The sequence below is a fragment of the Carassius auratus genome, chromosome 3 (genome assembly GCF_003368295.1).
Source record: "Carassius auratus strain Wakin chromosome 3, ASM336829v1, whole genome shotgun sequence".
In the NCBI taxonomy this organism is placed as follows: Eukaryota; Metazoa; Chordata; class Actinopteri; order Cypriniformes; family Cyprinidae; genus Carassius; species Carassius auratus.
The window spans coordinates 1348392-1364991 of NC_039245.1; the positions used below are offsets into that span (position 1 = coordinate 1348392).

The following is a 16600-nucleotide window of genomic DNA, read 5'->3' on the forward strand; positions in this document are numbered from 1 at the left end:
TAGTTTTATTATATTCATAAGAGAAAGATAGTCTGTACCGATTTTTCCCGGAAAAACACGACTGGCTGGAGGCGTGACGTGTGGGCGGAGCTAAAGAATCACGAGCGCGAGTAGGGTTTTGCGTTGAGAGCATGTGGAAGCTGTGACTTTACCCTGAGGAAAAAAAAACATCCAAAACAAACCATGGCTAACAGTCAGATTCAGCGTATATTTATGATCCAGAATCAGATCCAGAGGCTGAAATTTAACAAGAGCAGCATCAGCAACGACGTCTCTATTTGGTATGTACTTAAACTGTGTGACTAAGTTTCACTTTGTCGTCTTTTTTATTTTTATTTTTTAAGCTGTACATGTGTAAAGTGCAGTTTGATGACAACATCGCATGTTGTTTACTTGATGTGCTTACGCGCCGATTATGGGAGGCCCTTTCAGCAAAAAAACGTCCCAGCGTTACTCGTCTTAATTATATTTTTACTAGTAACAATTCAATTAAAGAGCTCTATAATTTAATTTCTACTAGTAACAATTACAATTATAGAGCTCTATAATTCAATTTTTACTAGTAACAATTATGATTGTACCCAGATAGCAAACAGTCATTGAAACTATGCTGAATCAACATCCCGTTGTCAACATTAAGTCATTGAATCAACATCGAACTCTGATGTTGATCCAACATCATTTTGCACCCTGATTTAATATTGAAACAATGTTGAAATTCTGTCCATAGATCAACGGAATTTCAATGGTATTTCAATTATCAGGAATATTGAAACAATGTTGAAATTTCAACTGAACTAAGGATCAACGTGATTTCAATGGAATTTCAATCATTTTTAAATGTTAATTTTAAATGTAATGCCATAAATTAAATAGCCTGCTTTATCTACAGCCAGGATGTTAAAAATTAATAGAACATTTAAAATCTTGTATAAAACACAGAACACACCACACTATTGAAAATCAAATTCCTGTTTATTAGCCTCTACTCTTTATTTACACTTCATTGTCATCTGATGCCTGCATAAGTTGTCGTCCAGTCCCTCCTGCCCGGTCTGGCGCATAGCGCAGCCACTTTTGGGTGAAAATTGGGTGATGGTAGCTGTCCCCATCTGCTAAGTAAGAGCATCTAAAACAGAAGATAAAATCACAATGCAAAACAAATTTAGCATTTAAGTTAAACAGAACATATATTTGAACAAATTCAGTAACCTAGGCCTATGATTTTTCAATGATCGGATAAGGCAATAAGTTCTCGTGTTGTAGGCTAGATCATATTTCCCCTATATTCAAAGCACTTTTCAAAACTGCCTGTTCATGGATGTATTCGAATTAAAGGGAGGCAAAAAGGATTAGCTTGCAGTGACCTCTTTCATAAGGAAAATGTATGAGGCCAATTGACTCAAAAATGTTTATGTTTATTATTTTATTGGTTCAGAACTAGTTGTTAACACCACAAATTTAATATAAATAACTGGATACTAATTAAATAGTTAATGTAGATTAGAGTTACCATAGACAAAAGATGTTTTGACAAAATAATCATAGACAAAAACCGTTGCATTCAGTTTTTGATGAGGTTTTGGGCTGGAAAACCAATTGCAAGTGGTGCAAGTTGTTTGCAGAAATAAAATAAAATGAAATCAAAAATATTGTTTTGCTTACTTGGTGTGCAATAGTGATCTGTAAAAGAACAGAAAAGACAAAAATTTCTGTTAAAAACAGCAATTAAAATTCACAATCATACAGTGTGACTGTACTTTATACATATGTACTCAGGTAACCAATCTGTTATTAAAAATATAAAAACAAAGAATATAAACAACATAATATACAAATTAAATATACAGTGGTTGATTCTTTTCAGCTACAGTTGATGTAATAGTAGCATTCAAGAAATAAATGTAAAATATAAAAAACGAAATACACTTTAATGTAGGCCTATAAAATATACAATTCTCATTAAAGCTAATGAATTACGCCCCATTAACTGGACTCCCCCGGCCTCTCAGATCACCATACATGTTAAAGGGATTTTAATGCTAAAATATGCTATTTTTTATGCTGCACTTTCTTCCTATAGTGAATATCAAGCTACAATATATATGTTTGTCAGCTCAAATGTTTCAGTGGTAGAACTTTTGCCTGGCGTGTCAGAGGTCTGGGTTTGGGTATTAAAATGAAGTACAATAGTTGTGCAAGTACAATGCTGTATCACTTGTGACGCAAACATCCAAAAGCAAATGAAAGCCGATGAGTACAACTGATGAGTAGTTTACACTTTATAGATTAGGGGGTGCAGAAAGCTTTGTATAATATTTATAATGTTTATTGAGATAACAGTACAATGTTGACATTTCAATGATTTATAAGTGATTAATAATATATTAACTAGTAACTATTAACCATTAAGGATTTTGTTTGATTCAGTTGTTTACTGAAGGCCCTGACTGAAACCCCAGGGTACTCAGGGTACTTACTGTCTGACAGCAGGTTCACTCAGACTCTGCTCATCATCACTGAAGAGTCCAGGAACAAAACAAGCAATCTGACACAGAGTCAACAATATTTACTCTGCAGTTCCAGGTTCATTAGAAGGAAACAAGATAAAGCAGAGGTAAAATGCAGATAAAAGACAGAATAATATATATAACAACAATAATAACATATGTAATATACAAATTCTACTACTAATAATATAATCTTAAAATAACAGAATCTATATTTTTAATTTTAGGTTGAGTGTGACTTACGTTTTGATGTCAGGGACTCCTTAAAATTGGTGAAATATATTCTGAAAAAGGCATATTAATGTATTTCATGAGCTTCTTTCATGAGTATTTCATGAGCTTATTTTCATGAGTTCACCTGTATTTCTAAGTCAGTATCTCCCTTCAGCAACATTTCTGAAGGGAGATACTGACTTAGAAATACAGATTTACTGAAGAAGCTCATGAAATACATTAATATGCCTTTTTCAGAATATATTTCACCAATTTTCTTTTCAAAAATCTTGGAGTTTCACTTTGTTCTGTATAGTTTATTTCTGTCCTCCTGAAATCACAGAACAATTTGTATTAATATCTGTTTATCATGAAATATAAACACTCATGTGAACTTGTTTTCAGCCGATTAACGTTACACTCTCAGTGTAAGTGACGTCATCGATTCAGTAAATCAGCCTTTTCCAAAAAAAACACTGACATATCACCAGCAAAACATTCACAGAGCCATCAAAATATCTCATACACACACGAAGATTTGATGAAAAGCCCAGAGTTTCATCAACAAGAGCTCAAAATTAGCCTAACGTTACCTGAAAACTGCTAAGACGCTAACGGACTTTTTCGAAGACATTAAACCATTTCTATAAAATAAATTTAATTGAAACATGTCAATAACAAGTAAGAAACTTGTCAGAAACATTTGTATATCATATTTGTGTGATTTTAGCGACTAAACTTACCTAAAACAGCGTAAACCGCAGCAAGAGACGGAGATTACTGCTTGCCAGTAACGGTTCCCTTATCGAGTCGGTCTCTCGACATTACGTATGGGGAAATCCATTTCCTCGAAATTATGAAGTCTGATTGAATAACTCTTTTGCTTGCAAATAGCCAATGGCGCCCTCGCCCTCACCTGATTGGCTGACAGCCATCAATATAGGTGACGGTGGGCGCCAAAACCCTCAGAATCTTTTTTCTTCACTTGAGTCTGGTTTCGCCGTGGATTCACGCATACAGAGCGGAAAATTGTGGAAAATTATCCCCTCTCGCGTTCCGGTGATTTTACTTTTAAAATGTCTCTTTGCCGCATGTGTGGTGGGCCCATTGATTTCCCGGACGCACACGAGCAGTGTGTGCTGTGCCTGGGTCGGGCTCACGCAGAGGCGGCATTCGAAGGATCCGGATGTCGTGCCTGTGAGGAGCTTCCCATCAAGATCCTTCATGCAAGGCTGGCCGTTACCCGTAACGGTGGCCCTGTATCTCCTGCCTCTCCCCCGTCCGCCGCCGTCGAGCCGCGAACCGGGAGACTGCAGAGAGCTCCGTCGACGGATTCTGTCGAGGTACTGGCGTCGGCCCAACGCCCACGCCACCCTCACGTGGAAGATCCCCTCTCATACTCTGAGGCCAGTTACCGCCCTCCACTAGAAGCGCGGGAAATGGTCTCGTTTGGATATGACGAGGACGACGCCATGTCTACTAATGCCTCAGACCCGGGAGCGTGGTCCGAGGCCCCGTCTGAAGCCGCCCCCGCCTCGCTGGATGCCGAGCTTATGGCGATCCTCACGGAGGCGGTGGCAGATATGGAATTGGAGTGGACAGCCCCCAAGGAGCTGCCGTCTAAGAGATGGATGGACGGTTCTTTCCTCGGCGCGGGCCGCCAGGCTGAAGCCCCGCAGAGACCCGCGCCTTTTTTCTCTGAGGTCCACGAGGAACTCACCCGGTCATGGCGCTCCCCTTACTCAGCCCGAGCCCATGCACAGGGGACCCAGCTGCTGACGACGGTGGAAGGGGCGGAGAAATTGGGATACGCGCGACCGCCTCCCGTCGAGGATGCTATCGCGGCCCATCTCGCGTCTTCTCCCGGCTGGAAAACCGCCTCTTTGCCTTCTAAGCCATGTCGAGCTACTGCTCACATCGCTGAGAAGGCGTACATATCTGCTGGACATGCAGCATCTGCCCTCCACACGATGGCAATCCTGCAGGTCTTCCAAACTCGGCTCCTTGGGTCCCTGGATGAGGGAAGCCCGGACCTAGAGTCGCTCAGGAAGCTGCGCACGGCGGCGGATCTCGCTCTAGCGGCGTCGAAAAAGATAGCGCAGGGAATCGGCCGCAATATGAGCAGCCTTGTGGTCCTGCATCGCCATCTGTGGCTGACGCTGTCCGGCATGCGCGATGCCGAAAAGAGGCAGTTCCTGGATGCACCGGTGAGCCCCACCGGTCTTTTCGGTGTCGCGGTGGAATCTCTGTCGGAGAAATACGCCGAGACCGTCAAGCAGTCTAAGGTGATGCCTCATCTTTTGCCGAAACGGTCTCAAGCCCCCCCTGCAGCGAGGTCCAGATCTTCTTCGGCACAGCGACAAGCGGGAAATACCAGGCGCGCGTTCCCGAGCGCGGCAGAGCGTCGTGAGCCAGAGCCACCATTCCGCCAGAGGCAGCCCAGGAAGCCCCGTTTTGGTCCGAAACCGGCCTCTAGCAGCCAAGGGCGCCCGGCTGGCAAGAAGGAGCAGCGTTCCTGATGCTCGTGCCAGGGGGAAGAGAGCGCGGGACGTGTTCGTCGGACCCGCGGCGAAAAGGGCGTGTTCCCGCCCAGAGTTCGTCAAAGATGTGAATGTTGTGAGAATGAAACCGCTATGTTCTGTTTCAATAAACATGCATTACATGCCTCAGCAAAAGAGCTTTCTTCCTCCCTCTACTATTACCCGCTACATAAGCGAAGCCTCTCCTCCGAGAGACGCTTCGCAAAGCGGAAGCTCGGGGAAACCCGAGGAGGTGACTATGTATGTTCCCGTGCAAGAAGCCGCGAACGAGTCACCTGCCACTCATATAGCGGTCAACGCTTCCCCAGTGGCTGGCGCGCACGCCCCGCCACAGCATGCATTAATACCCTCCGTATTGAGTCATCTCAGCGTGTGGGCGACGCTCCCCGCGGCATCTTATTGGGTGATCAACACGATAAAACGCGGCTATACGCTCCAGTTCGCTCGCAGACCACCCCGCTTCGGCGGTGTGATTATGACAGAAGTGTCAGAACAGAGCGCCCCGCTGCTACGAGCAGAAATATCCTCTCTCCTGGCCAAACAAGCAGTAGAGATAGTGCCCGTGGAACGGAGAAATTCCGGTTTCTACAGCCGTTATTTTCTAGTTCCGAAAAAGGACGGAGGTATGCGCCCCATCTTAGACCTGAGATTACTGAACAAAGCGCTCGCGAAACGCACGTTCGCGCACATTCAGCCCGACGATTACTTCATTGCAGTGGATCTAAAGGATGCTTACTTCCACATCCAGATAGCCCCACATCACAGGCGCTTCCTGCGTTTTGCATTCGAGGGTGTGGCGTACCAGTTCAAAGTGTTGCCGTTTGGGCTCGCTTTGGCTCCCCGTGTATTTACAATATGCATGAATACAGCGCTCGCTCCCCTGAAGCTCAGTGGAATGCGCATACTGAATTATCTTGACGACTGGTTAGTCATCGCACGGTCGAGAAACGCTCTCGAGGAACACAAACACAGACTCCTCGCCCATCTGACAGGTTTGGGGCTGTCTGTGAACATTCAGAAGAGCACACTGCAGCCGCGCCAATATATCACATTCCTGGGTATGATACTGGACTCGCGCTCTATGACCGCGAAGCTGTCAGAGCCGAGAATCCAGTCGATTCAAAATACACTAGCCCTCTTCGTTCAAGGCAGAGCTATCCCCTTAAGAACGTTTCAGAGGTTGCTCGGTCTGATGGCGGCCGCAGCCTCCGTCTGCAGACTGGGCTTGTTACACATGAGACCGCTTCAACACTGGTTACAGAGCCGAGTGAAGCCGCGGGCGTGGAGAGCGGGAACGGAACGCCTTATCATAACGCGTTCATGTCTCGAGACTCTGGCGCCTTGGTTCGGCACGACCATATTCGAGCAGGGTGCTGCTATGGGCAGAGTGGTCAGACGTGTAGTGGTCACTACGGATGCTTCACTATCAGGCTGGGGAGCCCTATGCGATGGCAGACCAGCATTCGGTACGTGGACAGGGGACCAGACGCGCTGGCATATAAACTGCTTGGAGATGGAAGCGGTTCATCTAGCGCTGCAGAGTTTCCTTCCGTTTGTGAAACACCGTCATGTTCTCATCAGAACGGACAACACGGCGGTGGTGGCGTACATCAATCGCCAGGGAGGTTTGCGTTCGCGATCCCTGCAGGGATTAGCGAGACAGCTGCTGTTATGGACGGACAGGGTACTTCTGTCGATTCGAGCAGTGCACGTACCGGGCAGTTTGAATTGCGGCGCGGACATGCTGTCCAGGGACGGCATTGTACACGGAGAATGGAGGCTCCATCCGCAAACGATAAATATGATCTGGAATCTGTTTGGCAAAGCGGAGATCGACCTCTTTGCGTCGCAAGAGAACGCCCACTGCCCTCTGTACTTCTCGCTGACAGCATCCCCCCTGGGGGGAGACGCGCTGTCGAGCCGCTGGCCAAAGGGACGGAAGTATGGTTTTCCCCCAGTCAAGTTAATGCCGCTGGTGCTGCAGAAGATCAGGGAGGAGAGATGTGCGTTGATCCTGGTAGCACCCAAATGGCCCAACCAGCCGTGGTTCCCGGAACTGGTGAACATGTCGCGGCTTCCCCCGTGGCGGATCCCGCCGAGAAGGGACCTCTTATCCCAGGCGAGGGGCACCATATGGCACCCCAACCCAGAGCTTTGGGATCTGCATGTGTGGCAGATCAGCGTGGAGTATATCAGCGAGTGCTGCAGACAATAGCAGAGGCTAGAGCCCCTTCGACGAGGCGTTTATACACTCTGAAGTGGAAAGTATTTGCTAACTGGTGTGTTGACAAAAATGAGGACCCCAGGAGTTGCGAATAATATAATATCTATATTATTCTGACCTTCCTACAGGAACGTCTGGATGCTGGCAGTACCCCATCTACAGTGAAAGTCTACGTGGCCGCTATCGCCGTTTTTCGTGACTTGCTAGACGGCCATTCAGTGGGGAGGCACCCCCTGATAACGAGCTTTCTTCGGGGAGCTAGGCGGCTTAATCCACCCCGCCTTCGTCAGATGCCGGTCTGGGACCTGTCATTAGTGCGCTGTCCAACCCACCTTTTGAACCAGCCGAGTTAAGCGACCTTAAAGTGCTCTCATTTAAGACGGCGCTACTGCTCGCGCTAGCTTGCGGGAAACGAGTGGGAGACTTGCATGCCCTGTCAGTGAACAGCGCGTGTATGCAGTTTGGACCGGACGATTGTATGGTCAGACTTTTACCCAAACGCGGTTATTCGCCTAAAGTGCTCTCAACGCCGTTCAGAGCTCAGATAGTTACAATTCAAGCATTTTGCCCCGAGGAGGACAGTAATTCAGTGTCTCAGAAGTGCGCTTTGTGCCCCGTGCGTGCCCTGCGTGCATATGTGAACAGAACTAGCCAGTTTCGAACTTCAGAGCAGCTTTTCGTCTGCTACGCGGGTGCCAAGAAGGGCAGCGCGCTGTCGAAGCAGAGGCTATCACACTGGATAGTGGAGGCTGTGCGACTAGCTTATGCTTCCCGGGGAACCGCCTGCCCAATTGGGGTGCACGCCCACTCCACAAGGAGTTTGGCGTCGTCATGGGGTTGGGCGAAAGGTATGTCTATTCAGGACATTTGTTTCGCAGCGGGCTGGTCGTCTCGCAACACGTTTGCGAGATTCTATAATCTGGACATTCCCTCGTTCGCATCACATGTGCTGTCAGTGCAGGAGGAGGGAGTTGAGCAGTCTTTGGACTAAACTATGGGCACGCCCTACCTAGCGCGTGCACTAGCCGTGGTTCTTTCTACCAGGTCAGCGTCAGTTATTGTTGTAATAGCTGTGGTTGAGGTATTCATTCACTATCTAATGTGGTCCCTTTATTATGCCCGCATTATAAGCCGGCAGTGTATTCCCAAGCACCAACATATTGCTGCATTTTCCCCATATCACACCAGTTTTGCTTATCTGGGTGCACTGGATTACGATGGTAAGAGCTGATTTGGCTCTGTGCCAAGAGGTGTTTCAACCAGGTCCGGTACCCGACCTAGAGCTAACGCGCTGTAAGAGCTAGTGCTTATGCTCTTCTGTGGCTCGATGCGAGCTGGGCCGGACAGTATTTCCCACACGGCGGGGGTTTTATTGTTCCCCATACGTAATGTCGAGAGACCGACTCGATAAGGGAACGTCCCCGGTTACTCACGTAACCTTAGTTCCCTGAGAGGAGGGAACGAGACATTACGTAACCTGCCGTGTGGAAAAACCTTCCAGCCTCATTACTCTCGTTCAGTGGAAGATTCTGAGGGTTTTGGCGCCCACCGTCACCTATATTGATGGCTGTCAGCCAATCAGGTGAGGGCGAGGGCGCCATTGGCTATTTGCAAGCAAAAGAGTTATTCAATCAGACTTCATAATTTCGAGGAAATGGATTTCCCCATACGTAATGTCTCGTTCCCTCCTCTCAGGGAACTAAGGTTACGTGAGTAACCGGGGACGTTTTTGTGTTGACGCCCCGTTTCCATGGCAACTCTGCTCCCCGCTCGCGCAGAACTCAGCGCACACACAGCATTCACACAAACAAACATCTCGAGTTAAAACATTACATTTATAATGTACAGCCTCATTCAATAATCACTCACTATAGAGACGGATTCTTTCTGGCAGCCTGTAAAAGAGTGAAAAACACGACGAAAAAGCAGTCAGGACTTCTCTTTAATAAACCGCTTTTACATTTTCCCTCCGAGATACTGCTGGAAACTCAAGGCTTTAACATTAATTTACCGTGACCGTTGTCTAAACAAGTTAACGGTAACATTATTTGAAAATGAGCCAGTCTCTTCAGCTGCCCACAGACTGTATAAAAACACACCGCGTGCCTGTGCTGTCTGGGTTCATATCGAACATTAAGCAAGCTTACCTGTACGCTTGTGCCAAGGGTCCAGAAATGAGCTGTGTCCGGTGCAGTACGTTGGGTATACCACCCGTTGATCTCCCGGTCAACCAAAAATCGATGGATTTTCAATCATATTTCCCGGTCAACTATATTTCGATGCATTTTCAATCATATTTCCTGGTCAACTATATTTCGATGCATTTTCTATCATATTTCCCGGTCAACTATATTTCGATGACTTTTCAACAACAGCATCATTTCTCTGTCCACTATAAATCAATTACTTTTCAACACATTCAGGGATCACCCGGTAACCAAATATCAATGCTTAATCAATCATAAAGATAACTATGGATCAATGTTGTTCCAATATTGTTGCCATCAACATTAATAACATCAGGTTTTCATCGATATGATAATGTTGATTCAACATTTATTTTGCATTGAAATTTCAATATCAACCATAATGATGATTCAGATGGAAAAACAATGTTTATTCAATGTTGGCTTGCTGTCTGGGTAGAGCTCTCTAATTGAATTATAGAGCTCTGCAATTGTATTCTTACTATGGGAGGCCCTTTCAGCATAAAAACGTCCCAGCGTTACTCGTCGTAATTATATTTTTACTAGTAACAATTCAATTAAAGAGCTCTATAATTTAATTTCTACTAGTAACAATTACAATTATAGAGCTCTATAATTCAATTTTTACTAGTAACAATTATGATTGTAGAGCTCTCTAATTGAATTATAGAGCTCTGCAATTGTATTCTTACTAGTAACAACTGAATTAAAGAGCTCTATAATTCAATTTTTACTAGTAACAATTCCAATTAGAGAGCTCTACAATTCATTTATTACTAGTAAGAATACAATTGCAGAGCTCTGTAATTCAGTTGTTACTAGTAATAATCCAATTGCAGAGCTCTACAATTCCACTAGAGAGCTCTCTAATTCAATTGTTACTAGTAAAAACTGAATTATAGAGCTCTCTAATTGTAATTGTTACTAGTAAAAACTGAATTAGAGAGCTCTTTAATTCAATTCTTACTAGTAACAATTCCAATTACAGAGCTCTATAATTGTATTATTACTAGTAGAAACTCCTATTCATGAGATGCAAAACAGATTGCAGATATCCCGCCTACAACAGTGCGTTTCAAAATAAAAGCCCTGTAGCGTGGTTCTAAAGTATCCTGAAATATTTTACAGACTTAGGTAACATTAATCATGTTCACATTAAAGCAAAATTAAGATGATGCCTGAGATGAATATTTACAGTGTTTAGAATTGATATGCAATAATAGAATGATTGTGTTTGTTGTTTAGTAAAATAGAAAACATTAGGCCAAATAGTCTTAAACTTTTTTATAAATTGTGACTCGAGGTTAAATCTAGCCTAAAGTTTTTTTCAAGTTTTTTTTTTTTTTTTCTTCTTTTTTTCTCCAGGTTGCAATATTGTTTTATATTTTGCCTTCAAATAAGCTTATGCCTGTTGTGGTTGCATGTGTTTGTTGTTAAGTAAAATGAACAAGATAATACTGAGGAATTCTGACTGTGCATTTAACTCTTTTGTATATATAAAAATATATATTATTGTTAGTCTCCTATCATAATTGAGAAAAGTTATATTTCAATGTTTTTGGTAAACAAGAAAAAATTTTTTTTTAGAAATCACATTGTTATTTTTTATTGATATTATAACAGTACATTCAACCAGATGTGTGAACAAGTATGCAAAAAGAAAAAGATCCATCATTAAATTGCCTAACCATAAAAGTGACTTAGGCAGAATATGCCATGACTTTCTCTTACATATAAAATGCAAACATAACAAAAGTTGTTTTACTCTCCTAATTGTAACCAAGATGTGTAACTTGTGAACCCTAACCAAGTTGTTTCTTATTAATGTCTAACCTTAACCACTGTTTTCCTTTTCTACCCTTAATCGAAGTTCCACTTAGGTGCTGTGCAAACATAACCAAAGTTTTTTTATTCTCCTAAATATTACCAAGATGTGTAATTTGTCCTGACGGCAGTAATGGAATGGGACTGTAGGCAGTCCAGAGAGCCATTCTTTCAGGAAGGTCTGGTCAACATCTGATATGGGCACACATGGGCCAGTCTTGTTGATCTCGGGTTTACACGGATCAGTTTTGGATTTTAACCATGATCCGATGGTTCTGGGGGCGATGCAAAGTGTTGAACAGAAAAGATTCTTACACACAGGTAGTTTACGTCTATCTGCCAGTTGCAGGTGGTATAATAGGGACTTTGTTCTCCTAGATGCAACACCACCTTTCTTCTGTTTTATGGGCACATTTTGGACTAGAGTCTGGATATACAGCTTGCGTGTCTCCCAGAAAGGCATGGACCAGAAATTGTTGAAGATATCTGTTCCATGCTATTCAGTCAGTTTCTCTGACTTTAAGCAGTGATGTGATGTGTAGGGTGGGCCCATGGTCTTTGGTGGTCTCTCCTGTCCCATTGGATTCTTCTAATTCTCCCCCTTAAGACGCTTCTCCTTTATCAGCTCTCTCGTCCACATATCTGGCCTTGGGCGCCTATGACGTTGAACAGCAGAAGTTTCAAGTACATCTCCTGCATCTCCTTCACTGACAGCTCCTTGAGCTGTGTCTGTATCACTACCATTATCTGGGCTGTCATCTTTCTCAGGTGTATAGTCCTCATCCAAGACAGTGTCATCGATTTCACTATTTGACGATAAATCAGGATCTGATTCTGCTCTGGAGGCTTTACTGGCCGTTTCCTCTTCTATTTGTTGCCCCATGTCTACGCCATTACCTTCTTTCTCAGATCTGCTCTCATCTAAATCCTCCAACTCCACTACATGGGTATCAACTTTATTTCCTGACATTAAAACAGAAAATGGAGTGCTGTTGAGTATTTTAACTCATTAAATCATGTTAAATTCATAGGTCCACTGCAAAAAAAAAAAAAAAAATCTAAATCTTACCAAATACTTCTTATGTCTAGTCAAAATGTCTAATTTATATAAAAAACTATTTTACTTTTTTATTTTACTATTTTTAAAATAAAAAGTAAATGCTTGAAAAATTACTTCACTTTATTTTTTCCAGCATCTTTGCACATCTGAACCCTTTCCAGCAGTGACTGTATGATTTTGAGATACATCCTTTCACATTGAGGACATTTGAGGGACTCAAACACAACTATTTAAAAAGATTCAAACATTCACTGATGCTCCAGAAGGAAACAAGATGCATTAAGAGCTGGGGGGTGAAAACTTTTGGAATTTGAAGATCAAGGTAAATTGTACTTAATTTGTGTACCGGGAAACATACAAGTATCTTCTGTTGCTTACGAAGGGCAGAACTAAATGGAAAACAATTATATTTCAACAAAATAAGAAAAATTTGGCCATCTTCATTGTGTTCAAAAGTTTTCACCCCCCAGCTCTTAATGCATCTTGTTTCCTTCTGGAGCATCAGTGAATGTTTGAATCTTTTTAAATAGTTGTGTTTGAGTCCCTCAAATGTCCTCAGTCTGAAAAGATGCATCTCAAAATCATACAGTCACTGCTGGAAAGGGTTCAAATATGCAAAGATACTGGAAAACTGAAGAATCTGCAGGACCTTAAAGATTTTTCTGAAGAACGCTGCTCAGTTTAACTGTTCAGAACAAACAAGGGACTCATGCACAACCATCACAAAACAGAAAGACAGTCGTGGATCATCAGGTAACAGAACACAGTATTAAGAACCAAGGGTTCCCAAACTTTTGAGTGGGGTTATTTTAATAATTTCAGCAATTTTTTTGTCTCGTGGACTAAATGTTAATATCTTTTATGTACAATATCTTACTCAGGACAGTACTAAATAAAAAATAACATGCATTTAGTATGATCTCTCTTATTTTTTGAAAATTACTCATATTTTCACAGATTCTGCAAGGGGTGCCCAAACTTTCGATCCCCACTGTAAATGCATAAAAACTATCATATTGTATTATTTGTCTGATGATGTTCAATTATCAATCAATCCATCCATAACCTAGATAATTACTAGACGATTTTCATTATCATTATTATTACTATCATCATTATCATAGATTTTGGCCTTTATCATAGACTTTGGCCTTTTCAGAACTTTTACTATTATGATCATTATTATTATCAATATCATTATTATTATTATCATTACTATTACTATCATCATTATCATAGATTTTGGACTTTTATCATAGACCTTTCAGTGTCCCACATTATCACTAAAGAAAAATGAAATGTTGGGTTTAATTAAAAATATTATGTCAACAGGTTCCACACAATTTGTTTAACTAATCTCAACAAACAATAATTTAGTTCATTTTACAAAAGATGTTAAAGTAAACTTTAATTAACAAACCTTAGTAGAATCAACAAACAACAATTCAGTTCATTGTACATGAAAATTATAATTAATGATGACAAAGAAAAATTAATGATTCCACTTCAGAAACACTGCCCCCTTCAATAAGGATTTAATGAGACTACAACACCGAATAAGAATAAGAATGCAGTGGTTCAATACATTTCAACTTCGCTTCTTCAAAACAGACCACAAACACAGGTTTGAAATGCAATGTTACATTTCCTACAACATACTTGTGTAATTTGTTCTAAATTACATTAGAACAAGTTCATTAACTCAACTGTTATCTGTTATTACTCAGGTACCTATCTAATGGTGCTACACTTCTGCAAGAGGGTGACAGAACAACAATTACCCATAATACACTGCAAAATCCTCAGCCAATGAGATTCAAGTCTGTATTGGTTTTATTAATCTGTTACTTTTATGCAACAGTTATGTTGGCTGAACAAATCATTTTTAAGTAAAGCTGACAATACACACTTTTTTGTTGAACGAACTAGACTAAGTTAAGTTCACATTGTTAATGTAAATTGGCAAAAGTGAAAGTAAATTTTTTTGAGTGTAGGAAGCACCAGATTGTTTTTAGACAACTTGCACTAAGAGCACTAATATGTCTATAATTTCTTTTATGAATGTGTTATCTGCATTTTCTCTTTTTATTTTGTTAGGAGACGTCCTGGGGGTTTTAAAATGGTATTGTGTTTGAATTTAATGTTTTGGCTACAAATCGCAGATTTTGCAGACTGCTCAGCCCTGCCTCTCCACCGTGTACTTCGTCCAGGTCAGCTGGGGGCGCCAAAATTTCCCGCCTGCCTGTTTATATACCCCAGCTGAATAAGCATAAGGCACGATTAGCATAATGATATGTCAACGATTACAGAGCTCTGTAATGCAATTGTTACTAGTAAGAATTGCTATTGTAGAGCTCTGTAATTCAATTTGAACTAGTAAGATTGCAATTACAGAGCTCTCTAATTCTAATTGTTACTAGTAAGAACTGAATTATGGAGCTCTGTAACTTAATTCTTACTAGTAACAATTCAATTAGAGAGCTCTGTAATTTAATTATAGAGCTCTATAATCAAATTGTTACTAGTAATAATTCAATTAGAGAGCTCTACAATCATAATTGTTACTAGTAACAATTGAATTATAGAGCTCTATAATTGTAATTGTTACTAGTAGAAATTAAATTATAGAGCTCTTTAATTGAATTGTTACTAGTAAAAATATAATTACGACGAGTAACGCTGGAACGTTTTTATGCTGAAAGGGCCTCCCATACGCCGATAGCTAAGTTAACAACACAGAGATATTTGAAGCAGTTTTACTCACCGCCTGCGGTTCCAACACACGATCGTGGCCCTTTTTCGTTGGGAATGCGTTATCATTAAGAAATAAACGATGTGCAAATCCGGCGTCAAACTGGGCCTTGTTTGTGAAACAAGCATCTTCGAAAATGCAGGGAACAAACACAAACACTTGCACAACTCCGTTGATGCTCTGTAAAAATAAACTCCATCCACTGGTCCCTTAATGCTGTTTCTCTTTTGGTAATTTGTGTAGGGTTGTCTTGCCCTGGCAACCAAAAACACACTCCTTTTGGGACATTTTGCGACGCTCTCGCTCTGATCAGTGAAGTCTGTTGTGCTGTTATGCTCTTCTATACAGGAGCGCGCGCTCTTCCGGCAGAAGTGCGTCAGGACCCATATAAGGAAATTCCGCTCCATCTAACGTCACACAGAGCCATACTCGAAAAAAAAACTTTCCGAAACTTGTGACAAACCGGAAAGAGTATTTTTGGAACAGAAATACTCCTTCAAACGTACAACTTAATTTTTGAAACTTTGTCCATGTTTAGCATGGGAATCCATCTCTTTAACAGTGTAAAAAACTCAGTATGCATGAAATAGCATTTTACCCCCCCTTTAAGGTCTAACAGCTGAAAATGCATATCAGTGGGGGGGGGGGGATCAGGAGGTTGAAAGAACTGACTTCTGAGCTTAGAAAAAGGATTGTGTCAACTAAGGCACATATTTGTGGAAAGTCTGTTTAAATCACTTCTTAAAAGTGTTTGTTTTAAAAGCTTTTAATTTACAAGCAGAATTTAGGTAAAGGCAGCGGTGGAAAACATTTATTTCTTTTTTCTGGGGCGGGAAATAATATTTTTCTAAATGCGCTATCGTGCTGAAACCGAGCGAGCGCCAACATCTCTCTCTGTCTCGTGAAGCCAACGAGGAAGTGACTAAAACTGTAATTCATCGACTGGCCACTTGAGGCTGGCTGCAAAAGGGAGTAAGTCCCGTAGCAATTTTTTTATAGATTGTACACAGAAAAATGGTCTGTATTTCAGACCATTTAGCTCTTTCGAATCATGGCCTAATTTTTTTTTCACCTACCACGTGCTATAAAAGTCACCATGTTTTTTTTTTTTTTTTTTTTACCACTGGTGAAGCTACGATTTAAAAAAATTCAAAATGTCAAATTCCCTGGTAAGAAATGTTATGAATAAATTTAATGGGAGCACTCTTTGCGTGCTGTATACGTTACTATATTCAGAATTTTTATAAAATTTATGTTTTTCATGCTTGAC

General features: G+C 41.7%; 1 long non-coding RNA gene across 1 annotated transcript; it reads right to left on the reverse strand.

Moving 5' to 3' along the window:
- Nucleotides 1-1454: 1454 nt before the first annotated feature.
- Nucleotides 1455-2977, reverse strand: LOC113042787 (uncharacterized). Its single transcript, XR_003275629.1, has 3 exons — nucleotides 2754-2977; nucleotides 2481-2548; nucleotides 1455-1683 (listed from the first exon to the last, which is right to left on the reverse strand). It is a non-coding gene; the product is annotated as an uncharacterized LOC113042787 (long non-coding RNA).
- Nucleotides 2978-16600: the final 13623 nt, after the last annotated feature.